Source organism: Homarus americanus, unplaced genomic scaffold (genome assembly GCF_018991925.1).
Source record: "Homarus americanus isolate GMGI-L3 unplaced genomic scaffold, GMGI_Hamer_2.0 scaffold6894, whole genome shotgun sequence".
Taxonomy (NCBI): domain Eukaryota; kingdom Metazoa; phylum Arthropoda; class Malacostraca; order Decapoda; family Nephropidae; genus Homarus; species Homarus americanus.
This window is the reverse complement of record NW_024731872.1, coordinates 355,258-382,853: the sequence shown is the minus strand read 5'-3', so window position 1 is coordinate 382,853 and position 27,596 is coordinate 355,258. Positions and strand designations below refer to the sequence as shown.

The following is a 27,596-nucleotide window of genomic DNA, read 5'->3' as shown; positions in this document are numbered from 1 at the left end:
CAAGGGTTGTTGGGTTGATTTGGTAGTCATTGGAGGATACAACAAGGCGTGCCTCTCTCTCTCTCTCTCTCTCTCTCTCTCTCTCTCTCGTGATAAACTACGTCACACAGGTAAACAATATGAAGCGAAAACTTTTTTTGTTTTTACGTATTTTATATCACTTAGGTAACCAATAAAAGAATGAAGATATTTTATCACGTGACTAACCGTATTATATAATGAACCAATAAGGTGATTATAGACTTTTTCCACGTTATTTGATACCACGTTTTACTCAACACAATGGGGAAATTTTTGACTTATTTTGTAACTCGATTGATCATAGCGTTGAACTGATTAATGAAGTAGTAAAGCATTTGTCATTCAGTTTGGGTGCAGCATGAAATTGACCGATTAGGTACGAGAATTTTGACGTGTGACGGATAGTATATAACTGAACATATTCATCACGATCACACTGAAGGCATCATTCTGTGTCACTCAGCACAACGTTCCCGCCGTGCTTATGTTAACTATGGGCTAAACGTTTAACCCAAGAACGTATTGACCGTGAACATTCAAGTTTAAATGTTTCGATCTTTCACGTTTAAGCTTTGAACGTTTCGACACCCGATTGTTAAAGCTAAGGTTGTTTTTTGTCCGAGTAAAAAGGTGGGCCTCCGTTCCCCCTCCCCCCTATTACCAACAAAGGGAGATTAGGAGGAGGGAGGGGGGAAAAGGAGAAAGAAATAGAGGAAGACTAGGAGGAGCAAGGGTCACGATCATTCCCCTTCCCCTTCCTTACCCCTTAAACACACCCCTTAGCCCTTTGATATCCACAAAAAGAGGAAAAAACGATATACCACAACCTTTATAAATTTACAAAAGGGGGAAATGAGATCACATCAACCCTTAACTACCAGCCAAAAAGGGGGGGGGGGGGTGAGAGGTTATCATCCCTCCCTTATCCCCTTCCCCAAAGTGATCCTGTCACCCTCACCCCTCCTCACCCCTTCAGTATCAATAAAATGGAAAGGGGCTATAGGGGATGGAAAGGAGTTAAAAAAAACTGATGATTGAAGGAAGTTACTACTACTACTACTACTACTGTACCACTACCACTACTACTGTACCACTACCACTACTACTGTACCACTACCACACTCACTGCTACCACCACTGTATCTTTTACTACAGAGCTACTACCATTGCTGCTACACTGCTACCATTACTTCCTACTACCGCTAGGGAGCCTTCCGAATTTTTTTATTTCTGTATATCCATCTTTCTATCCGACTATCCAATGTGGTTAGTAATTAAATATGGTTCGGCCTTTCTTTCTGCCTTTCAATCTATCCACACAGGTAAATATAAGAATAGGTCTTGGAGGCATTCCTATCTACCTGTATATCCGCTCAGGCCTATAGCTAACTAGGGTTCGGCCTATCTATCTATCCAGGTGGGTCGATAGACGAATAAGCCTCCGGGGACTTTGCAGTGATAAATGGACCTTTGATTACTGTGACCAACATAATTTTTTCTAACGAGTGCCGAATGATAGGTCGGTGAGGCAGTGTGTGAGGGGGAGGGTGGGGAAGGAAGAGGGAGATAGTGAGAGAGAAGGAGGAAAGCAGATAGTGAGAGAGAGGGGGGGAAGGAGAAAAGGAGGAAGCGAATGAGAGGGAGAGAGGCAGGCAGTGAGTGAGAAGAAGTGAAGCGGTGAGAGGGAGGGAGGGTGGACGAGTGAGGAATAGACTGACAAAGGGTTGGGAAGTGAGTATAATATAAGGAAACAGAGGGAGAAGAGGAGAAAAATAAAACACGGTAAAAAGAGAGAGAGAGAGAGAGAGAGAGAGAGAGAGAGAGAGCAGAGACGGCAAAGACTCAGGGGGAGAGACACGAGGCAGGACATAGCACCCGTCTTTCCTGTGCCACACAATACAATATTTACACATAGTCGTGTCAGAGCGCCATGCATCACCCTGTAGACGTGTACTGCGTGCGTGCGTGCGTGCGTGACTGTAACAAGATGAAGGTGTGGGCGGTCTTACTCAAGTGTGATATCAACCTTCCAACCACTTCCTGCAGCACCCCACCTTTCCCTATAAACACGTTCATTGATGGCTAAAGACGTGCAGCTAGGTCTCCCCTCCACCGAGTAAGCCTAACTAACAATGCCTAGGATAATGATCATCAGAGTAACAACCATCTACAATAATTCAGTCTCCGTAACATCAGTTGTAGCGCCCTGAGTAGATCACCTAGCGTTTAACCTAGCAAGTCACCTAGTATTTAACCTAGCAATTCCCCTAGCGTGTCAACTAGCAAATATGAATCACCTGTCACCCTACTCAGGTGTGACAAATGAGACGCATAACTCAGGTGGATCTAGCCACCTTTATTCCGCTCATATACCTGTTGTTGTTTGTTTCTTTCTTGTTGGTTCTATTATTTTTATTGTTGAAAAGGAAAATGTGACTTAAAAGCTAAACGAATAAACGATCGAAGCCATGCAACCTAGCGAGCGAACCATATAGCCCAGTGAACGAAGTCATGTGGCTTAACCTAGCGAGCAAAGCCATGCAGCCTAATCTAGCGAGCGAAGCCATGCAGCCGAGCGAGCAAGTGACCCTCCTCACCTAGCCGTCGCTCAAGTTAACTTGTGCTGGACGACAAATGAGGAAGTTAATTTTTGCGCGCATGTGTGTGTGTGTGTGTGTGTGTGTGATCAATGAGGACAGTGCTTGTTGCCGTGGGTGGCTGGTGAGTAGGGTCAGCCATCCAAGTGAGGGTGAGGGAGGGGATCAACGAGCCAGGGGAGGGTGAGGTAAGGGGTCAGCCAGCCAGGGGAGGGTGGGGCAGGGATAGGCCAGCCAGGGGAGGGTGAGGGAGGGTAAAGAAGAACGCCATTAATCCATTTATTTGTGGACACAAATCAGAGAGAGAGAGAGAGAGAGAGGACTAAACTTTCGGTACAAATTTGAACCTAACCTAACTTAACCCAATCTAACCTGTCTTAACCTAACCTAACCATCAGCTAACTAACTTCTCCTAAGCTGACTTCGCATATGGTGAGCTACCTAAAGATGCTAAACCTCACTGAAGCTAACCTAACCCGTACCTTACCTTACCTAATTTAAATTAAGCTAACCTTACCTGACCTAAGTTGATCCAGATCAAGTCTATATATTACCTAATGCAACTTAAACTAATATAATCTAGGTTAAGTTACTTTAACCACCACCACGACGATAACCCCGCCATAACCACTACCATCACTTCGATCATGTCCTTGAACACGACCACGACCAGGGCCACGACCACGACCAGGACCACGACCAGGACCACGACCAGGGCCACGACCACGACCAGGACCACGACCAGGGCCACGACCACGACCATGGCAGTGATGAAGGGTAAAGCGAATCAACCGTATGTAAATTAAGGGCGCGTGGAGAGGATTATAGCGGTGGAGGGATGGGGAGGTGCACACGCGGCCCCGAGGTGCACACGCGGCCCCGAGATGCACACGCGTGTCCAAGGTGCACATGATGTGGCTTTAAGGTGCACACGTGGCCCCAAGGTGCACACCTGGCCCCGTGTGCACCACACGTGGTCCCGAGGTGCACATGCAGGCCCGAGGTGTACACGTGGCCTCCGAGGTGCACATGCGACTCCATGGAACACACGTGACCCCAAGGTCCACACATGGCCCCGAGGTTCACATTTGGGGTCGGTGTGTACTGTGCACACGTGACCCGGGGTGTGTACACTGTGTCTCATATCAGGGGTAGGCCTTGTAGGCTGAGGCACTAGCTGATAGACGTTTCATACTGCCATTACTACCATCATCACTGCCATTACCACCACCACTGCCATTACTACCATCATCACTGCCATTACTACCACCATGCCATTACCACCACCACTGCCATTACTACCATCATCACTGCCATTTCCACCACCATGCCATTACCACCATCATCACTGCCATTACTACCATCATCACTGCCATTACCACCACCACTGCCATTACTACCATCATCACTGCCATTACCACCACCATGCCAATACCACCACCACTGCCATTACCATCATCACTGCCATTACCACCACCATGCCATTACCACCACCACCGCCATTACTACCATCATCACCCATTACTACCATCATCACTGCCATTACCACCACCATGCCAATACCACCACCACTGCCATTAATCATCACCGCCATTACCACCACCATGCCATTACCACCACACACTGCCATTACTACCATCATCACTGCCATTACCACCACCATGCCAATACCACCACCACTGCCATTACTACCATCATCACTGCCATTACCACCACCATCACTACCATTACCACCACCATCACTGCCATTACCACCATCATCACTGCCATTACCACCATCATCACTACCATTACCACCACCATCACTGCCATTACCACCACCATCACTGCCATTACCACCACCATCACTGACATTATCACCACCATCACTGACATTACCACCATCCCTAATATTACCACCATCGTTACTACTACCACCACTACTAACACACAAGGAACCTTCTCCACTTATGACAGGTAATCCTCCCAAGATAGACTTATTCTTCCTTCACCTCGTGTAACTTGCTAACCAAACTAATGGTCCCCCAGACACACTCGCCCACCCATCATCTAAGGAGGTCAGCATGAACTCCTCTGTTTTTCTGTTGGCTGCTGTAATGCTTCTGTTCTATGCATTAAATGGGATTGTAAGAGGGTACACAATAAACTAGCCTCCGAAATACTTGGGGCGAATCTGAAATCTGAATCTTTTACACACACACACACACACACACACACACACACACGTGTATACACAAATTAATGTTTATTTGCTTCTCAGTAACAAACCTACATACGTGCATCTAAATCGATCCCCTTAAAGACAGTTCAGATACAACACACTGCAGACAAACCCTTTTTTCTCCATGTACTCTATAAGAAACTAATGTGGCTGGCACTGTACTAGACTGCCTTCACCTGACCAGCGTTAAAGTTTAATATCAATTCATAGCTGTACTGCCTGTGGGGACGGCGTGCGTGAACCAGCGGACCTCAGGATAAAAGGCGATAACTGTATCCACTCAGCCACAACACTAAACATACACACATACACGAGATCGGGCTGAGTCACCTGTACACACACACACATACATACATACACACACACACCCACACCTGTTCCGCCAATCATAGCACACCTGTAGCGGTCCTGGAGCTCAGGTAATGAACGGATTATTTGTTCATAAAATATAGCGACGCCGTTATGTGTATAGGTGTATATATTGAGGGCTGGGTGTATGTTACCGATGGGGGAATGACAGGTGTGTGATTTTTTTTTCGGGGGTAACTAGTGAGTGTGTGTGTGTGTGTTTCTGTGGTTCTTCTGGTTTGGTAGGCAGCACATGGGCACACACACACACACACACACACACGGGTCTGGTTGCCAGGAGGTGATGGTCGTGTGGTCGATCCTGGTCGGGTCGTCATCGAGGTGGTGATGAATGGTGGCTGGCAGGAGGAAGGGGAGGGAGAGGAGCAGGGGGGAGGGGGGTGGTAGGGAGGGGGAGTAGGGGCAGGAAAAGGAGGAGGAGGGAAGAAGGTGCGAGAATTCACTCAATACTTTGTGTATACGACGATATTTGTGTTGATCTCTCTCTCTCTCTCTCTCTCTCTCTCTCTCTCTCTCTCTCTCTTACAACATGTCATAGAGCTATCAATTTATCCTTTAACGTGATAATCATTAACTTAGATACACAAGGAGGCAGTATGAGCAGCACTTCACTAACTGTAAATCAGGAACAACAGTCATGTGAACCAGCGTCTCTTAGGATAGGGAGTGAATCCTTGTATCCACTTGGTTACCACACACACACACACACACACACACACATACATACAATGGATTGCCTCAAGGTTCAATCACAAACTCCCACAACATGCTGTAGCCATCCCTGCCACCACCATCCCTGCCACCACCATCCCTGCCACCACCATCCCTGCCACCACCATCCTGCCACCATCATCCCTGCCACCACCATCCCGCCACCATCATCCTTGCCACCATCAACCCTGCCACCACTCTACGTCTATCATGATAGATATGTAGACGACTGAAAGCCAAAGGAAGAGGGCCAACACCCCTCCTCTCTCTCTCTCTCTCTCCACCCCTGCTCCTCTCTCTCATTCCACTGTCTGCTTTCTCCCACCCTCTCTTCCACTCCTCACACCACCATCTCCTGTTTTTCTCTCCGCCTCATCTTCCCCTTCCACCCTCCCCCCGCCTCTCCCTCCTCTCTCCTCCTCTCTCTCCTCCTCTCCTCCTCTCTCCTCTCTCCTCTCTCCCCTCTCTCCTCCTCCTCTCTCTCCCTCCTCTCTCTCCCTCTCTCTCTCATTCCACTAGTGCTTCCAACAAGTGATAAATGAAACGAGAGCCAAATGCCGACCCCGTGTGTGTGTGTGTGTGTGTAAGGGGTACTGTTGGAGGCGCTGTGAATAATGATGATAATTGAGATGATAATGGTATTGTAGGTATGGGAATATATAGGGCTCGATGGTTAGGGGGTATGGTAGTGAGGATGGTAATGGTGTTAACGGTGGTGTGATGATAAATGGTAATGGTGGTGGTGATGGTGTTAATGGTAATAATTTTGGTGATGATGATAAGTCGATCATAAATGTGTATTAGTTTTAGTAAATTCTCTCTCACACACACACACACACACACACACACATGCGCGCACACTCATTGATAACAGTAGAGGCGGGGACTGACAGACAATCTCACAAATGTTGAATAAAAACATGACTCGGGTGTGTGCCTTTAACACCAAAAGCGAATGATAAAACTGAGAAATATGGAAATACAGTAATTATGGCTAATAGTATCAATTAAGTCATTAGTGAATCATTTACGAGTGGTAATATTTTAGTAGTTAAGAGGCAGTTTGAGATTGTTGGAGGCTAGTTTCGAGATTCTGGGTTGTTACGACCGGTAATTTATATTGTTGAATTATTGGTTTTTTATTTGGGTTGTTATAACTCCCTGTGGTTGTGTGTGTGGTTGTTAGTGATGGCTAACGAGAGAACTAACTTGTTAGGGTACAATTATTGCTAATTGTTTGTTGGTTATTAATTATTTAGGTTTAATTAGTCTTTTGTGTTTGGGAGTTACTAGTATAAGAGATAATTACTAGTGTCAGTATGGTGGTGGTTCGGTAGTTAGTGTTTATCAACGTAACTACCCTTGTTTGCCTGATGGTCATTAAGATATTTTCGACTTGTTAATAACCTAAATGCCGGTGACTGGTTCTTAAGTGACAGTTACCATTCATTGTATGGTGGGGTGTGACTATTTTAGTGGTGATGGTTATGTGGTTGTGATAGTGGTAGTTGTGGTGGTGGTAGTTGTAGGGATGGTTGTGTGGTGGTGGTAGTTGTGGTGGTGGTGGTAGTTGTAGGGATGGTTGTGTGGTGGTAGTTGTAGTGATGGTTATGTGGTGGTGGTAGTTGTGGTGGTGGTAGTTGTAGGGATGGTTGTGTGGTGGTGGTAGTTGTAGGGATGGTTGTGTGGTGGTAGTTGTAGTGATGGTTATGTGGTGGTGGTAGTTGTGGTGGTGGTGGGGTGGGACGAGTAGTCTGGGTCGATGGCTGGACTTGTTCCCTGGGTGATGTTAATATAATGGATAACATCGATTATGGTAACAGTGGCTTTTGTGGTGGTGGTGGTGGTAATTTTGGTGTTGGTGATGATGGTTTTGTGGTTGTGGTGGTGGTGGTCATAGTTGTGGTGGTAATGGTGGTAGCAGCAGTGGTGGTGGTAGTAGCGGTGGTGGTGGTGGTGGCGCTCTGGACACCTACAAAACACCTTGATTAATGAGGCGCTGCTTTTGTCAACAGCGAACCACCGTTACCGCAAAACTTAGCCTCGCCTGTATTCAATTGGTCCCTGCCAGCATGAAGGTTATGCTGAGGTGTTTGGTCCACAGGTAGAGGAGACGGTTGAGGTATCTGGACAATAACTTGATGAGCTATTGGTGAGCTATTTAATCATTACATAAACTAGGATTAGCTATTTAGTCAATAACGAGAGTTTTCTGCGGTTAAGAATCGGATATATTGTAGATCGTGTCGAGTTAATCTAGACACCATTGCGGTAAACTATTTATTCAGGTGAGGTATAGAGTCGGTATACACAGGATCTTGAGAGCTATATAGACAGGTGAGAGTAGGAATTATTGATCCTATTGTGAGGTGATGCTTTTATGGTAGTGTTCAGCCAAGAGAGACTGACAGAAACAGCAACATAAACAAAAAAACAGCAATATCTTTAAAGCACATATATGGAAGTTCCGTGAGACGAACGCTGGCTCGTCTTCCGCATGGGTTAAGACTCTTTTGGGGGCAATGATCTTAAAGTAGGTGGTTGTGTAGGGAGGGAGAATCAAATCACTGACCGGCGACCCAGTGGGACTTTAAAAAGACTTCCAGGTAATTGTTCAAGGAGATGGGTGGAAGGTCTGATACGACTCCTGGGAGTTAGTGGTGAATTTTACCCAAGATCAGTGGTGGACTTTGTACTTCTATACCTTTATTACTTTGCTGAATATAACTTTAATACTTTGTGCTCGAGAAGAAAGTTCAATACATTGTTCGAGGAGCAGATGGAGGTTGTTGTGCTTTCAGAAATATCTTGAATCTTTCCAGGAAGTAAAGTAAAGTAAAGACTGCGTTGGAGGACTTGGCCTGTACTGTACATCGGACTCGGGAGATAATTTCATACAAGGAACAAAATAAAGGATCACGTCAAGATTCGGCATTCCAGTTTATTTCACCTTAACGCTAACCTAACTTAACCTGGTGGTGATGGTGGCGGTGGTAATGGTGGCGGTGGAGGTGGTGTTGGTGATGTCTGTCCAATACTATACTGTCCCCATCTGAAATATGTTAAAGTGTAGATTTATTTTACCACACCATTTATAAATTCACTCAATGTACTGTAAAGTGTGATCATGTATTAGGTTTTTGTATCGGCGTAATGTGAACGAGTGAACGTAAAGAGCGGAAGGAAACCTCTAAAGTGAACGAATGTTAGTGCCTTAAACACTACGTTTCCTTCACTAAATACTCCATTAGTTTGTCTCGCAGTGCTCTTACGACCGAAAGACACGAAAACAAACATGAAAAATAAAAATTATAACATCTTGTACAGTAAAAGTAATGATTATTGCGGTACTCTACGATGATTCCCTTTACCAGTAAACAAAAAAAAGAAATTAAAAAGGACTTATATAAGCTTAATAATAATACTATATCTATCTATGTATATCTATCTGTGTCTGTCTCTCTCTGTCTGTCTGTCTCTCTGTCTGTCTGTGTCTATATCTCTCTATCTCTATCTGTCTGTCTGTTATTATTTCTTCTCTCCCACATTCGTGTAGGGGTGGATCAAGGAGTACACAAACTTGTACTAAAAGTGGGTAAAGTAATGAAAGCTGTGTAAGAGAAAGGTAAAAACAAAAACACACACACAAGAACGAGCAATGATAAAAATATATCCTTCTTTATGTTTCCAAGTCAATTTTTGTAAGAGAATTTATGATAATTGGTCATTCAAGTGTCATATGAAACAGTAACTTAACAAGGATTTTTTTTTGTTAATGAACGTTCGGAAGTCAAATATATTTAAGTTGGGTCACGTAAACTGCCAACTGAACTGTTATGACCGTTGAAGTGGCTTTGAATTTAAAGTTGTATTTGAATTACGGTGTCTCAGGCATCAGTTGAGTCCGTTATAACGGGTACACTGACCCCGGCCAGTCACAGAGTAAATATTGGAGTTAGACGAAGCTCCCACCTCCAATACCCAGTGGAAGTTTCGTTGACTACCAGCCTTCGTTAAGTATCGGCTGTCGTTAAGCACCGGTTGTTTTAAGCATTAACTGTGATTAACCGCCAACTGTCCTTAAACATTAGCTGTCGGTGAACATTGGCTACCATTATTCATTAGCTTTGGTTAAGCACCAGCAAATTGTAAAGTATTCCTGTCGTTAAGCACTATCTGCCGTTAACCATTACCTATTATTTAGCACAAGCTCATGTTGACATTTTCATTGAACTCTGACAATTGTTGAACAGCATTTGACATTAAGTATCAATTGTCGTTGAACATCTGTCTTTAATTGGTGAAAACCACTTTCTGGTACCTATCGTTAATTAATACCTGTCGTTAGTCGATACCTGCCGTTGATATAAACATACCTATCATTTAACAGTACCTATTTTTAGTAAATACCTGTCGTTAATCAATGGCTATCGTAAAATAAAATATCTGTCGTTATTGCCGTCTGTCGTTAATCAATACCTGCCATGTTGTAAATTTAATACCTGTCGTTTATTGATACTGATCGTTGAATAGTAACTGTGGCTATTAACTCTCTCTCTCTCTCTCTCTCTCTCTCTCTCTCTCTCTCTCTCTCAGAACAATAAAGTAACTATCTAACACAGCTTCTTTACTTCCAGATCAGGAGGAAGCACGTCAAAGGATATACCTGGTAAGTGTAACCCAAACCTGATATAGATACCACCTGTTTCAAGTTAAACCTGTGGTAAATTAACATAAGGTATCTTTAAGTGAGGTTAACTAACACAATCTAACCTAACTAATTTGAGCTAACTTAAGCCTAGTTAACCAACCTATGCTAATTTAAGTTCACTCTAAATTAACCAACTCAAGCTAACTTAACCCCAACCAAAGCTAAGTTAACCCAACCAAAGCTAACTTAGCCCAATCTTAACTTAACCTAACCCAAGTTAATACAACCTTAAGTTAACCAAACCCAAGGTAACTTAACACTACCTTAAGTTAACCCAACACAAGCTAATGTTACCAAGCTAAGCCAACACACATAAAGCTAAGGTGACGTATTCTCAGGTAGATAAGACCCCCCCATATTGAAATATTTCGTAGGTGGTTAAATAATAGACCAATTAATTCCCCTGTGGATTAATTACTTCACAAATGACAAAGCATTTTTGGCGATGTTTCCTCTCTCTCTCTCTCTCTCTCTCTCTCTCTCTCTCTCTTGACTACGTTTATTGGAGAATTTTAGAGAGAGAGAGAGAGAGAGAGAGAGAGTGTGTGTGTGTGTGTGCGCTCTCCCACTAAACAGTATTTTAAACGAGTTCATGTGAGACAATAATTATGATACAACAGACGAAGGATTATGACAACTCTTTTGACACAACGGAAGTCGCGGTGTTCTTTTTGAATTTCATCGGACCCCATTGTAAAGGTACTTTTTGGAGATAGTGTATACAAGTTATATGTGTGTGTACAAAAGTTCAATGGTGTAGTTCAGTTGTATGGAATTGTTTGTCTCGGCCACAAAACTCTCCTGTGAAAAACTGATCGATTTAAGAAATTATAAAAAATAATAATAATGATATTACTACTACTACTACTAATAATAATAATAGTAATAATATCGTTTGACACAATAAAAACATTTTTTTTTCGGTCTTCAACAAAATCATTTCAGTACGACTCTCCCAAACCCTTAACATTCCTGCCCCGTACTCCGCCTGACCCCACCACTGTAACTACACCCCAAGAAATGGCAAATCTCTTTGGCTGCATGTCTGAAAAAAATGATCTTTGACCCAGACAATCCTCTTCCTGCACAATCCAGTCTCTCTCTTGGTCGCTTGTATCCCAATGTTTGTGCTCGTATTATAATTGAACGCCACTGCAGGCAGAAGGCGAATAAGCATGCGTTAAAATAGTGTCTATGGCCATTATTGAGGGGTAGAAACTAATGCCAGGTGTTGCTGATTGCTAATGCAAGCCTTAAAGGCCAATAAAGTTGACCCAAGATGATATCATTATCTTTTTTCTCTGCTTCTAAAAAAGAAATTAACCAAATTAGCCATTATTTTCTTTTAATTCCTCCACTTTTGCTTACAAAAAACTTCGTTCAACTTTTGGAGAAGTCTTTATTTACTTACACTGCCATAACCTGTACAGGTCACGTTTGAGATCATGGAATAAAACAAGATTTTACCAAGAACTGATCATAGGCTGCGTCACTGAGCAAGGAGGGTCGCGCGTGATAGGGGTGCAGTAAAGATCCAGAGATACAAACGGCCGGTGGCGCGGGAGAAAATTATTTCGGCGAGTCAGAGAAATCGGTCAAGGCGATGACTATTGAAGCTGAAAATTTAGAAGCCTGTAAGTAACTTTAGTACCAGTGTGATGGACTGTGCTCATCATGTGATTGTAGATTACTTCGTACTCGTCGTAATCTCACTTTGCGCTTGATAGTTTCTGGTGTTCTAACTTTTTGCTTTCTGCATTAACATATGCCGACAGACATTTTGGTTAACCTTGCCAGCCTTTCTTCTTATTTCATCCCCACAACTTCTCTGCTTACTGTTATTTTCCTCCTTCTGGAGTGCCCCGGGCCTCTAAAATTGTCCCTACATTGTTTCAATATTAATTTCCCCCTGGTATATTTTCCTCTGCCAGCTTTCACTCCCACTTTCCTCTTTAAATTAATTGCCTCCCTCCATGTTTTTTTTTAATCTCGACTATATACAGTACACCTCCGTCTTCTTGCCATTTAGACTTGTAAAATGTAAGTTAACTTAATGTTATGATACAGTATCAGATGCTTCACTGCGTGTGGTGTTATTATTTATTTATATGGCCTTACAGCTTCTAGGCTCAACAATGAGTTTAGTACTACACTAATCAGTCTCAACATCATCATGAAACATGTTTTAGTTCCTAGGTGTGTGCACATATCTCTGCACCCAGCTGTGTATGATGATGATCGTTCTAGTGACTCCACCACAACAGTCACTGCCGCCATCCTCATACCCAACCACAGCTAAATCATAACCCGTGGAGTAAGGGATTAACCCTCAACCATCACTCTGCTTGCCATTCATGAAGCGCTTCACCGCCCACCTTAAACCCACCGACCATCACGTGGCAACACTGCGCACGCGCGGCCATGTGTTGTGGTTTTGTCGAGTGATCATCGTCCGTTCGGGGAATAGTATTGTACCCGTCGTCATATTGTACACCAGCTCACCAACTCATCTGGTGTCTTATTAGGTTAATTATTGGTGTTTTTCTTTATCTCTGAGTCAGACACACGGGAAGATGGAGAAAGAAGCGAGATGAGAATGATACGATTCTCTAACTCGGGACGCGTAAGTCAGGCGGTCGGACTTCTATAAGACATTCCAAGGGCGTGAACACCTCTTACCTGTTCCCACTGCATTCCTTCTTCTCTCTCCTCCTTTCTTACTTTGTTTCGTCACACACCACACAAGACGTTAAATAGTGTTTCTTGTAAAGACTGTGTAATCGTAAATAGTTTAACTGTCACCTTAATAATTTATAAAAGTCCTATATGCTTAGTATTACAGAGGAAGGGAGGCAGAGTATGTTGACTTGTGTGTCCCATATTCTCACTCACCATAGGAGGGCCTTTGTGGTGGTGGTTACTTGCAGACGGACGGTGTATAGCGGGCCGGGGCTCTGGCCAGTAAAGTACAGTTCGGGGTTGGTCAGAGTGTGTATCGAGGTTCTGTTTAAGATGTGGGTAGACAGTGCAGGGTGGTTAGGAGTGAGGAGGAGGGGTGGTTCGGTCCGCAGCTGGTCAGGTCGGGATGGGGCGGGGCGCCTCTTACCCGGCGGACCGTAATTGAGGCGCGGGTGTGGGTGAGACCGGAGGGATAATCAACAGGGCTTGGCTGGGTCCAACACTCGATGATCGCATTAAGTGACGCTCAGGTAAATGGAATAGTCAAAGGCAAATTCAAAACGTTTGTTCAATTAAGCGACGGACAAGAGACTACGAGCCTGAGTGACCCTCAAGGATGTTGTCTGTGGTGGCTTCTGGGTGTTGAGAATTGATACTGTTATTCTTGTGTGCACGTTTATCTAACCTTAATTTTAGTCCATAAATACTTTAATTTTTCCTTTTCCTTATTTTCTCATCAGATTATCTCGTTTTTTATGAATATTACATCTCCAGGAATTTAAGTAAACTTTGAAGTTATTTTAAGAATAAATCTGATAAATATTAAATTACAGTTATGTTGAAGGAGTATTGAGTTTTACAGAAATTTTACTTTTCTATAAGTAGCCCAGGTTTAAACTGTAAACTGAAGGTGTTCTTTTTTATTATCATAACAAAACACAAACAGTGGTATTCTTCAGAGGGTTTTAAGGCCTCGTGCCAACCTCTGATATTACCTCATAACAGTGGCAGTCATACCATAAGAAGCACCGCCTCAGTCACTGTGGGTGTCTTGACTTCATTCTTGTCGTTTCTGCCATAAGCGTGCCACAGCAGGTAGGAGAGGTACGCCAGACTGTTTTTGTCGGTATGAGGGGTTTGTACCATGAGCGAACATCAATACGAGCAGAAGGCGAGCGAACGTTCGCCTGTCGTAGCTACCATAACCGTGTCAGTCTCAGTACAGGTAAGAACCGTGATAGACTCGCTCTTACTAGATCCTCTTGCTGCTCGGATTCCCTTTGTTTACGTTCATGTTGGCTCACAAACACGGTGTTCGCGGCGTCGGATTATGCAGATGGGAGCGTGTACCTGGCCAGTGTGTGGACGCCCGTGTACCTGGCCAGTGTGTGGCCGCCCGTGTACCTGGCCAGTGTGTGGCCGCCCGTGTACCTGGCCAGTGTGTGGCCGCCCGTGTACCGCCCGTGTGCCTGGCCGGTGTGTGGCCGCCCGTGTACCTGGCCAGTGTGTGTGTACCTGGCCTGTGTGGACGCCCGTGTACCTGGCCAGAGTGTGGACCAGTGTGTGGACGCCCGTGTACCTGGCCAGTGTGTGGACGCCCGTGTACCTGGCCAGAGTGTGGACGCCCGTGTACCTGGCCAGTGTGTGGACGCCCGTGTACCTGGCCAGTGTGTGGACGCCCGTGTACCTGGCCAGTGTGTGGACGCGGGCCACTTAGACTTACCTCAAAGGCAATTAAGAGCATTATGGGTCTATTGGTGATGTTTGATGAATGGGTGACTTTGATTTTAAAAAATACTCTCTCTCTCTCTCTCTCTCTCTCTCTCTCTCTCTCATATTCCGTATCGGCGGCGAAACAAAGTGAGTGGGAGACACAAGAAGATAAAGAAGAGATAACAATAAGTGAAACAAATATTGGTGACTAACTGGTCGATGTATGGCTGACAGTGAGAAGTTGTTGAGGGAGAAAGGGAGGGGAGAGAAAGAGGGAGGTGGGAGGAAGGAGAAATAGGGAGAAAGGAAGAGATAAAAGAAGTAAGATGAGGAAGAAGAGTAAGGGCAACTGAGGAAGAAGGAGACAGAAGGAAAATGAGGAAAAGGAAGGTAGTGGATGAAGGAGGAGGAAGAGGAAGGGGGAGGGAGGCCTTGCTGGCTGTGATTAATGCCCAGGATGGGGGCCGCGCGGAGCTCTGGGGGTGTTCATCTTTAAAAGGTAAATTAGAGAGAGTTTTAGTCTCTCTCTCTCTCTCTCTCTCTCTCTCTCTCTCTCTCTCTCTCTTTATGTTATATCGAGTATTTTCTCACAGTAACTACTCTGGATTTCTTCTTGTTTCCGTTATTTCTTCTTTCTTTTCACTATTCCCTTTTTGTTTTTGGTTTTATCTATTTTATTTTATTTCCTTTCATTCTCTCCCTTCTTTCCTTCGCTTCCATTCCCTTAACTACTTCCATCCTCCTTTTCTCCTTCCCTCCGTCTCCACCACTCCCTTAACTACTCCTACTCTCCCTTCTTTCTTCCCTGTTCACCACTCCTCTCCCTTCCCTTCCTTACTTCACTTCCTTTTCTCCCTTAATCTCCTCTGTTACGTCTCTCCCTTTTCTTTCTCTCTCCCTCGTTTCCACTCACCATCTTTCCTCTTCTTCCTTCATTCCCTCTATCCCTTTATTCCTTCCTCCTCTCACTTTCCTTCACGACCTCCCTCCCTCCATCCTCCTCCATCCTTCCCCTCCTTCCTTCTTTTCCCTCTTTCCCTCCTTCCCCCCTCTCCACCACTTCCTCCTCTCCCTCTCCCCACCCTCCCTCCTCCCCCTCTCCACCACTCCCCTCCTCTCCCTCTCCTGCACCACTCCCTCCTCCCCTCTCACCCTCCCTCCTCTCCTCTCCTCCACCACTCCCTCCTCCCCCTCTCCACCACTCCCTCCTCTCCCTCTCCTCCACCACTCCCTCCTCTCCCTCTCCTCCACCACTCCCTCCTCTCCTTCTCCTCCACTATTCCTTCCTCTCCACCTCCACCATTCCCTCCCATCATCATAAACTCCCAATTGCCAGCTTCCGTCGCTTGTCTTACTCTCCTCGACATTATCCACCAATTTATCCATTTTGTTCAGTTATCCCTCATATTAGCTTCATTACATCCACGTTATAAAGACAAATTAACTTGGAATTATCCGAGTATTATTATGGTGATCTTGGCTGTAATATAAAAAGAATTAAAGTACAGTATCATGGGAAACTAATTTTACATGGATGGTATAAATTTTAAGGCCGATTTTACTTTTAAGTTTTACGTGGATTAAAAATAATTCGTGGTAGAAGGGGAAAAAATAATATTTTTTTAATGTAATTTGATGAGAGTTAATATTAAGTGTAGGTCAGCGATTTCAAGACTTAAACTAACCTAACCCAACGTAACCTAACCTAACCTAACCTAACCTAACCCAACCCAACGTAACCTATTAACCTAACCCAACGTAACCTATTAACCTAACCTAACCCAACGTAACCTATTAACCTAACCTAACCCAACGTAACCTATTAACCTAACCTAACCCAACGTAACCTATTAACCTAACCTAACCCAACGTAACCTATTAACCTAACCTAACCCTTAATTCTTAATTATTGGTATCAGATGTATAATGGTTTATCTTACCTCTGGCACCTCTTTAGATACTGTGTTGGGTGTTTGTTTTGATCTCTCTCTCTCTCTCTCTCTCTCTCTCTCTCTCTCACCATTTTTCCTTGTCGCTCCTCGCCACTCCGCCCTTCACTCTACAGCAGCTCCTTCATGATAATTTGTACCCGTCTCTTCCGTGCCTCCCCTCCATTGTGTAGTCTTCCCTCCCTCCCTCCCTCATCTACCCCCCCATTTCTCTCCCTCCCACTAACTCTTCCCCCTCTCTTTCTATCGTTCCATTACCATTCTCTCTCTATTTTTCGACGTCCTTCCTCCATCTCCTCTCCCTCCCTATTCCTACTTCTCTCCCACCTTCCCTCCCTCCTCTTTTTTCTCGTTCCATTACCAACTGCTTGTCGTCCATCCATCTCTTAAACAATTAGGTATACCCTCTCTCTCTCTCTCTCTTTCTCTCTTTGATACCATAATTTGGCTTGTACCTCCCCCCCCCCCCTCGGCTCCCTCCCACACACATTATTTGGCGTTGTGACGTAAGTTATTCTTGTAAAAATTAATGTTTAAAGCTCCTCCACGCTGTCTATTACACTATAACCTGAGACCAGCGCCTGTATGTGTATTATTATTATTATTATTATTATTATTATTATTATTATTATTATTATTACTTAATCGGTAAGAAGAAGAAGAGGAGGAGCAGGAGAAGCAGTAGTAATAGAAGTAGTAGTAATAGAAGTAGTAGTATTAGAAATAGTAGTAATAGAAGTAGTAGTAGTAGTAGTAGTAGTAGTATTAGTAGTAGTAGTAGTAGTATTAGTAGTAGTAGTATTAGTAGTAGTAGTATTTCCTCATCAGCCAGTGTGGTAGGGACAGATTTTCTCCAGGTACTCCGGTTTACTCTTGTACTAACACTGGACGCTAAAAGATCACAACAAAGTAACGAGGAACAACAGACCAAGTGCTGGGGCGACGAGCGAGGCAAGATTAGCCCGAGGAGGAACCGCCTAGTTCATCATGTCACCTCACCCATAGGTATGGCCTTAACACTATCTCTTGCCATAGCTGCGTCAGGTGCTAGAGTGACGGGATCAGCTTACTGTTGGGAACGGGGAGGAGGAGGGAGGGAGAGAGAGGAGAGGGAGGAGGAGGAAGGGGATGGGGCGCTGTCAGATTATGCATAGTGCAAATCCTTATATTATTCATATATATATATATATATATATATATATATATATATATATATATATATATATATATATATATATATATATATATATATATATATATATATATATATATATATTGCAGGGCGAGGATACCCCCTCACCAAAGCCTACACCCCCCGGTCCACCACACCCCACCCGGACCACCACCACACCCACCCGGTCCACCACCACCCCACCCGGTCCACCACCACCACCCGGGTCCACCACCCGCCCCCGGTCCACCACCACCCCCCCCGGTCCACCACCCACCCACCACCGGTCCCCACCACCACGCCCCACAGTCCACCACCACGCCCCACCCGTCCACCACCACGCCCCACCCGGTCCACCACCACGCCCCACCCGGTCCACCACACCCCACCACGCCCCACACCCCACCCGGTCCCACCACGCCACCACCCACCACCCCCGGTCCACCACCCCACCGGACCACCACCGGACCACCACACCGGACCACACACCCACCCCCACCCCACCCGACCACCCACCCCCAGACCCTACTCCCCACCACTCCCCACTCCCACCTCCCCACCACCCCACCCGGTCCACCTCCCACCCTCCCCCTCCCCACCAGTCCCCCTCTCCCACCCGGTCCACCACTCCCCAGTCCACCCTCCCACCCGTCCCACCATCCGCCCCACCCGGTCCACCACGCCCCCAGTCCACCGCCCACCCACCACCCCCACCCACCCCACCCGGACCACACACCCCACACCACCACCCACCCACCACCACGGACCACCACCCCCACACCACCACACCCGGACCACCCAGGACCACCACACCCCACCGGACCACCACACCCACCCACCACCCCCGGACCACACACCCCACCGACCACACCCCACCCAGTTCCACCCGGACCACCGCACCCACCACCCCCCCCGTCCACCACTCCCCACCCCGTCCACCATTCCCCACCCTCCTCCACCCCCCACCACTCCCCACTCCCCACCCGGTCCCACCCGGTCCCTCCCACCCCCACCCAGTCCCACCCCCCCACCGTCCACCCTCCCACCACACCCACCCGTCCACCACTCCCCACCACACCCACGGTCCACCACCCCACCACCCCACCCGGTCCACCCTCCCCACCCAGTCCACCCTCCCACCATTCCCCACCCACCCCCCCAACGTCCCCCACACTCCCACCCTGTCCACCACCCTCCCCCCGGTCCCACCACTTCCCCACCCCACCCCCACCCTCCCCACCTCCCCCTCCACCCTCCCCCACCACCACTCCCACAGGCCCCCCCACCTCCCACCTCCCCACCCCCCACGGTCCTCCCACCCGACCCGGTCCACCGGCCCCACCCTCCCATCCGACCATCCTTCCTCACCCGGCCCACCACTCCCCATCCGGACCATACACACACACACTTTGGTTACTCTTGGCTCCAACTTGTTCCCTCTTGGTCCAGCTTGGTCCAACTTAGTCGACCCTGGTCCACTGTACCCAACAAGGAATATGGACGTGGGATGGTTCTCAGCTGCTTGCTCCACATCGATTATAATTCCAACTTTTATTGGTGACCTCGTCGTGTAGTCGGTGACGATGAATTTCAGTCTCCAAGTCGCTTCTAAACACGAGTTGCTTGTTGTGTCGTGTCGTGTCGGAGTTTGTTATTCAGGAGGCTTTATTCTAACTCCGGTTGTATTTGGGGTCAGGTCAAGTCGTTTTCTCAAGTTGTATCTGGAGTAGTCTTCTCTCGGCTTGAGTTGTTTCCATGCTTAAGTCGTTTTTAAATTCATATCGTCTCTGGGGTCGGGTCGTGGCTCAGGTGTGGTGGTGGGGCAGCCGTTAGCGACACTCGTGCTTTTCTGTTCGCCGGTGGTTGAGCAACAATGAATTCGGTCCTAAATCAATTTTTATAGACCTGGCAACAGTTTGTGCTGAACTTTAATTACGAGCTTGAATGAAAAAAGAAGTTTTAAAGTTAATAAATTATCAACTAGCAGATCTGCCTGTGGCTTAAAACCTACGAGAAGTGAAGGAGGCGAGTGCAGGCGCCAACCACCGCCAGGATTTACAAAGATTCCTATGTTAATTTTTCCCGTAACTGGAGAATTTAAGAATACATATTGTCTGCCTGACTCGAAGATACGACACAAGGATGGCAGCTCAAAATAGTTTCGTAATCACACTAAAGACTACTGTTACTGGAAGCGTTTTCTCGTCTACGTTTATGGGGACAAATTAACGTACAGGTACTAATATTTTGAGTATCCAGACCTCGTCACCCGCTGCGCACAGTGTCAAGCTCCAACCACAAAATGACCGACAAAAACCATCTATATATCTTCATTTATCGTCGTATGTGTAATTTTTACATAAATACACCGCAAGGGACGCCCGCAAAAACTGGAGACACCGCCGCTGTTCACAGAATTGCCACAATGGTTGGAGGTGAGGGAGCGGCGAGGAGAGAGGATCTGTGAACGAAAACGGGTCGATCTAGGGAGCGTTGTCGTCACCGTCATCGTCGTTCGCTGGTTGGTGTACCAACAACATCGTTTATTGATCATATTTGCATCTCTATCGCTGGGGTTGTTCTCCTGCATTTCATACCATGGTCACATGACTGATCAGGGAATAATCGTGATATTTAGTAATTAGTACTCGCGCTGACTGATATGGATGTTCCTGTGATGGCCGCGTCTCGATGCAGCGATAAATAACGTGGAGTAGGATGTAATTAGCCAGTGACAACGCTCAGCTGGTCGACTCAAGGCGCCTTCTCTCGTAAGGCTTGGTCTCTCAGACGTTCGTGTGTTTATTTATTCCCGTGTGCAATATTGACTCCATATTGGTTGATATATTTGTGTCATTGCTTTAGTGAGCCAGCGAGAGACGTTCACACACATCCTGTAAGAGATAAAGAGATGAGTACGAAGCTTTGAGAGTATCGGATCGTTGGTGTTAAAACCCCAGCCATAACATTTTGTGACCTTATTACGTCCTACATGGCTTATTATACCGCGAGTTGTTGCTTACACCGTTACACGTCTCCTTACCTCTAAGGAACCTCTCTCCCTCAACCTTGCCCCTCACCACCCTCGAAAATCCTCACCATACGCACCTCTGTCTTGCGTGGCAGTGAACAATGATAGCACCCTGAGTGTCAAGGAGACCTAACTGAACTTCTCAGAATAGGCAAATTGTACCTCAATTTTTGCCAATAAAGTTGTTAAACTAAAAACCATACCAACACCCCCTCTTCTCGGCACCATGCCCTCTCCTCCTCCTCCCTCCCCAAGCCAGGCCCCCACGCCTCCAGACCCCGATATGCAAGAAGAACCCCGGCATTAGCAAATCTAGCTTACGGAAGGAGCGGTTTACGGGCTGGGGACTCCTATAAGGCCGGAATGCGTAGGGTGGCGGAGGAGCAACCCGACCCTACGGCGCAGGATATAAAAGTTAGTCAGATTTATGACCCCTTATTCCCCTCCTCCCTCCCCACGATGGGTTGCAATTTTTATAGCGATTTAATTATCTGTCTCCTTTTCACATGCGACGGGTCTGCGGCCGAGCTCATTGTGGCCAAGCTGATCTCTGTGGCCAAGATTTGTTACCTTATGGCCACGCGACCTTTGTGGCCGGTTCTGTTAATGGTCACTTGACCCTTGTAAGTGGACTCTTTGTGGCCAAGGGCTTTGTGGTTACTTGACCTTTGCGGCCAAGATCTCTATGGACACGACTTCAGTGATGGCCTGTGTCTTGTGGCTATTTCTTCCACCTTTGTGGCCAATCAGTGGAGCATGCACCATTCTAACCAATTAATTCTAGTCCCTTATGGCCACCTAGTTCTTGTGGCCACTCAAGGTCCACAGGAGTGAGAGGTGTAAGTGTTGCTGGGAGAGTTAAAGTGTTGCTAGGAGAGTTACAAGTGTTCCTGGTCAACGTTCGCCACATTTTTTTTTCTTCGGAACGTTTCTTCGGGGATTGGTCCATGAGTAGAGTGTGGTAGGTAAAGATCAAGTGTTACTGAAGGATATCTGAGGCCCTTCTTCAGGATCTCAGAGTTGTAATAAGTGCTACGAGTACTATTGTAAAGGGCGCAGCTATTTCTGGGGCTATTGAAAGTGACTCGAGCGTTACTGGTGTGCGACTATCGTAGGAGCCTCAAGTGCCATTGTATATAAGTGACCCATGAGTTGTTGGTGCTGGGCCATCGAGGGCTATTGTTAGTGAACCAAGAGCCATAAAAGACTCCTCGAGTGAAATTGTAAATAACCGAAGAGTCATTTGGGCAAAGGACTATCGTAAGGCCCTCACGGTGCATATTGTTAGTAACCTAAACTTTATTGACAAGGAATATCGTCAGGTTCTCAAGTGTCACTTTAAGTAACTTAGGTCGTCACTGAGGGAGAGCTATAAGAATTACCGTACAGGCTGCTTGGGATGGAGTTCCTGTAGGGGGAAGTCGGTATGATTCAGATTTGCCCCGCGGGACCTCTTGTGTTTGTTTAGCACGAGGTTGTTGACCTGTGTGTGTGTGATGCTGTCCCGGGGGGTATCTGCTGTGTGTTGTTGCGTTCCTGTTGTTGTGTTGCTGGTGTGTTGTGTTGTTGCACCTGCTTTGTGCTGCTATTGTGCTGTGTTCTTACTGCTGCTGTTGTGTATTGTTATTTTGTGCTCCTGCTGTTACGTTGCTGATATGCTGTGTACTTATCGTTGTGTTGTGTTTTGCTGCTCTTGCTGTTGTGCTGCATTTGGTTATTGGTTTGATGTGTTGGTACTGCTATATTGTGATGCTGCGGTGTTTTATTGCCCCGATACCGTATTATGTTGCTCATTAAGTTTGTGTTACAGCTGTGTTATGTTGTTCCTAAGTTGTTGTGTTTTCTGCTGCTGTATTTTGACTTGCTTTGTCACGTTGCTTCTTTGTTGTTGTATTGTTAGAAACTTTCTCTTTTTGTAGAAACATTTCTGTTGTGTCATAGGGACATTCATCTTGGACAACGGGATTCAAAGGGTTCCCATAAGCCTCTGGTGGGGGGCCCATCCGTGTGCCCCCTGCTGGACCTGGCCAGGGCCCCCTACATTCAGGTTTGGAGGCGGCGCGGGGCCTTGCGAAGTCCCTGGGGGTAGACGTTAAGGGCTCGTCACTCCAAGGGTACTGCGGCCCATCTTGAGTCCGTCCCCGGACCAGCCCTGGCGCGCTAGAGAATATTAACGCACTACTTGGAAGCAAATTGGGAAGTATTTGTAGCTCCGCCTCCCGGACCGACGCCAGGAATGTTAGGCTGCATAAGAATCCGAGGATGATAAACAACGCGACCTACGAAACAAAGCAATTATTACTGTGATGGGAAACACAAGCGCTACCCCTTGCGAACGCGAACCCAACAAGGGGAAGTTATCAGTTATTTTGAGTCACAGAGACGTGTTGCAACGCAACAGGGTATTTTGCGTCTTCCAGAGCCCATACATAGAGCTGAAGAAGGTGTATCCGGTCACATTCCACGGGCAGCAGCAGCAGCACGGTGCTTGTTCCTCCCTCACTCAATGTTGACCAGCCAGCCGACCGCCCTGATCCGGTTACTAAGCTACCACTAGTTTTCCTTAAATTTTGAGGAAATATTCTACCTTCGTTTCATATAACCATACGGCAAGTCATATATATATATATATATAGGTGGATAACATACATATCACGGTGAAAAAATATAGAATTGATGAATATTAATGAGATGGTTCTGTTTGCGGGTAGGGCGAAAAGCCCGGAACACTGCAGCTAGGAGGCGTCCGCGCTGGCTTGCCACCACGGGGTTTATGGCAGCAACATAATTACCCACTCGCCCCTCTGTCTCTCAGCGCGTTCTGGAAAGATACTCATTTTAGAATATATCACAAGAGATTCTAATTGAAGGTTAAAGTTAGAGTTTGGCAATATTTTAGTGAACCAGACAACTAGTTACTAGTGGGCTTTGTTTTAAGAGTCTCCATATGTTGATGGCGGTTCAGCGCCAGCCGGCGAGACACGTTGCTGGAACTTTGTGTATATTGAGGGTTAAGCGAGTCTTTACTTGTTGGTCAGGGGTCGGATTCTCAAAAATCTTAACGTCATTTTTTACCCGTAAATGGGATAAGAGAACTCCCCTGATACGGTAGAGTCGTCGTGTAGTTTGGGCATTATTTTGATGGTCATGTTTACATCATCGTCCACACAAAGCAACTTAAGTCAGTATCAAATCGCAGGGTGAATAAAATCAAGACAGTATGACAGTCCGACCCAAACACCTGCTTTCTCAAAATACCGTAAGTTTAATTTTCCCTCTAACAAGTAAGGTGAGAACACAGTTAACTGAACACTCAAGTTACAGATGTCAGCTATATTGGCGTCTGGGCACTGGGATGACCAGGAACTAGATGTGAAGACTGGGGAAGCTGGAGCGCCTCTGTGTGGTGTCCAGCAGTGTTACGCCTCCCTCACTCATTCCCTCACGCAGTTACTCAGTCACTCACTGGTTCACTCCCTCACTCACTCACTCACTCCCTCCCTCCCCCACTCATTCATTCATTCACTCACTTTTCACTGTCACTCACTATTCTTAAACAAATTGACGCATAATACGGAAATAAAGATTTAAGAATATACTGAAAGGATTTAAAAATATACGAGTATTGTAAGGATTTAAGAATACATAGGAAGGATATAAGGATATAGAGAAGGATAAAAGGCTGAATTTCAAGATAGTTCCAAATAAATAGAATCAACACAGATGGATGAACTCGGAGAAGAAAAATAGAAGTTCCGAATTTGGTAAGAATTGGGTAGAGGTAACCAACATACCCCAAGACATGAGAACAAGCTACAGGGCTAAAGAATGAGGCACAGATAGAGTTACAGGTAGTCATTATACCCCAGACTTGAGAATTAGGTACAGTACAGGTAGGCAATTCCTCCAGGTAACAAAGTGGCCGCCGCTACAGGTGGCCAGCACACCACATCCACATCAACCTACAGTACAAAGGACCATAATTCAACACGCTGGTGACAGAAATGGTTGAATATTGATCTCTTCTGAGAAATATACCAAGTGTGCTGAAAAATCAATCGTTCTCTATCCTAGTTATCGTTTTTGTTTTATTTTTACAATTCCTGGACAGACGAACGAACACAAGGACAGACTGATATATACGGACAGAGGGACACTTATGGACAGATGAGCTCATATCGGGACAGACGGACACATACGGATAGACGATCACATATACGGACACATATACGGACGGAGGGACGCACAGAGAAACATTCACTCGTATGACAACACACGAGAGAGACACAGTCGACCCTGGATAAGAACGATACAAAAATCTCATGAATTTCCTGAACGGGTAAAAACTGAAGACATCCTGGACAAGAATCTGAGACCCTTACCGGTAAACAGATCCGCCAGTGCAGGCAGAAGACGGCCGTTCGTACAGTACGTCTGACGCAAGATGCTTAAGTGTGGCGTTGAGAAGTGGAGGAGAACGCCAAGCACTGTTGTTCGCTCGTGGCGGTGATGATGAAAGCTTGTCAAGTCCAGTATAGAGAAGTGCGAGGTGGTTAATGAGATGAGGATTAACGTCGTGGGACGGTTAATGTGGTGGGGATGGTTAACGTCGTGGGGTGGTTAATGTGGTGGAGATGGTTAATTTGGTGAGGGTGGTTAGTGTGACGGGATGGTTAATGTTGTGTGGGTGGTTAATGTGGTGAGATTGGTAAATATGGTGAAGATGGCTAATGTGGTGTGGGTGGTTAATGTAGTGTCCATGGTTAATGTGGTGAGGATGGTTAATGGTGTGAGGATGGTTAATGTAGTGTCCATGGTTAATGTAGTGTCCATGGTTAATGTGGTGAGGATGGTTAATGGTGTGAGGATGGTTAATGTAGTGTCCATGGTTAATGTGGTGAGGATGGTTAATGTAATGTCCATGGTTAATGTGGTGAGGATGGTTAATGTATCAAGGATGGGTAATGTAATAGGGATGGTTAATTTGGTATGGAATTTTGCCTGGCCGTCATCCCTTACAAGAACGTGTGATTGATGACGCAGCGCTGGGAAGTTGAGGGTGGGTAGGGTGGGGTGGGGAGGGTGGGAGGTAAGGTGGGAAGAGGTGGGTAGGGAAAGGGGTTGGGTGGTAATGTGAGGGTGGGGGGAAGAGGAAGGAGGGGTAGGGGAAGGTGAGGGTAGGGGGAAGGGGGGAGGGTGAGGGGGGGTGGTACCTTGGTGGGCTTAGGTAGTGGGGTACTGTGGGGGTAAATCTATCAAGAGATGTGGGGGGGGGGTACTTTTATCTTACCCATTATGTAACTCATTAACCCACTCTTTAACCCATTCATTAACCCACTTCTTAACCCACTCATTAACCCCACTTCTTAACCCACTTCTTAACCCTCTTATTAATCCATTCACTAACCCAATAATTAACCCACTCCTTAACCCACTTATTAATCAACTCATTAACTTAGTGATTAACTCAAACCCTCTCGTTAGCCCACTTATTAATCCTCTCATTAACTTATTTATTAGTCCACTCTTTAATCCATTCGTTAACCCACTCACACTCAATTAACCCATACTCAATTAACCCACAAAATTAACCCATTCCATTGATATAATTACAGTTTTAAATTATCAACACCATATTTACAACTTCATTTTTATTTTGTTTGGGACGAGTTGATAAGCGTCACCTATGGGTCCACGGTGAGTGTTGGTGATGACGTGTGTTGGTGATGAGTGTGTTGGTGATGACGTGTGTTGGTGATGACGTGTGTTGGTGATGACGTGTGTTGGTGATGACGTGTGTTGGTGATGAGTGTGTTGGTGATGAGTGTGTTGGTGATGACGTGTGTTGGTGATGAGTGTGTTGGTGATGACGTGTGTTGGTGATGACGTGTGTTGGTGATGAGTGTGTTGGTGATGAGTGTGTTGGTGATGACGTGTGTTGGTGATGAGTGTGTTGGTGATGACGTGTGTTGGTGATGACGTGTGTTGGTGATGACGTGTGTTGGTGATGACGGTGTTGGTGATGACGTGTGGTGATGACGTGTGTTGGTGATGACGTGTGTTGGTGATGACGTGTGTTGGTGATGACGTGTGTTGGTGATGGGTGTGTTGGTGATGACGTGTGTTGGTGATGAGTGTGTTGGTGATGAGTGTGTTGGTGATGAGTGTGTTGGTGATGAGTGTGTTGGTGATGAGTGTGTTGGTTATGACGTGTGTTGGTTATGACGTGTGTTGGTGATGAGAGTGTTGGTGATGTTTAATAAAAAGGATGAAGTTGATGTTTGTGGAGGTCAAGTCTTCTTACTCATGGTGTTAAGTCATCGTACTCAGGGGGTTGAATCATTGTACTCAGGGGGGTGTAAGTCATTGTACTCAAGAAATTAAATCATCGTACTCAAGAAGTTAAAAACACGTGTTTGTTGT

At 46.0% G+C, this 27,596-nt stretch overlaps 1 long non-coding RNA gene across 3 annotated transcripts in view; it reads left to right on the top strand.

Annotated features, from left to right (window-relative positions):
• The window catches only part of LOC121868073, a 118,582-nt gene that overhangs the window by 29,324 nt on the left and 61,662 nt on the right, over positions 1-27,596 (top strand). For all 3 annotated transcript variants that reach the window (XR_006089300.1, XR_006089301.1, XR_006089299.1), the window contains exon 4: positions 10,557-10,588. This is a non-coding gene — a long non-coding RNA (uncharacterized LOC121868073). The remainder of the gene's footprint in view (positions 1-10,556; positions 10,589-27,596) is intronic.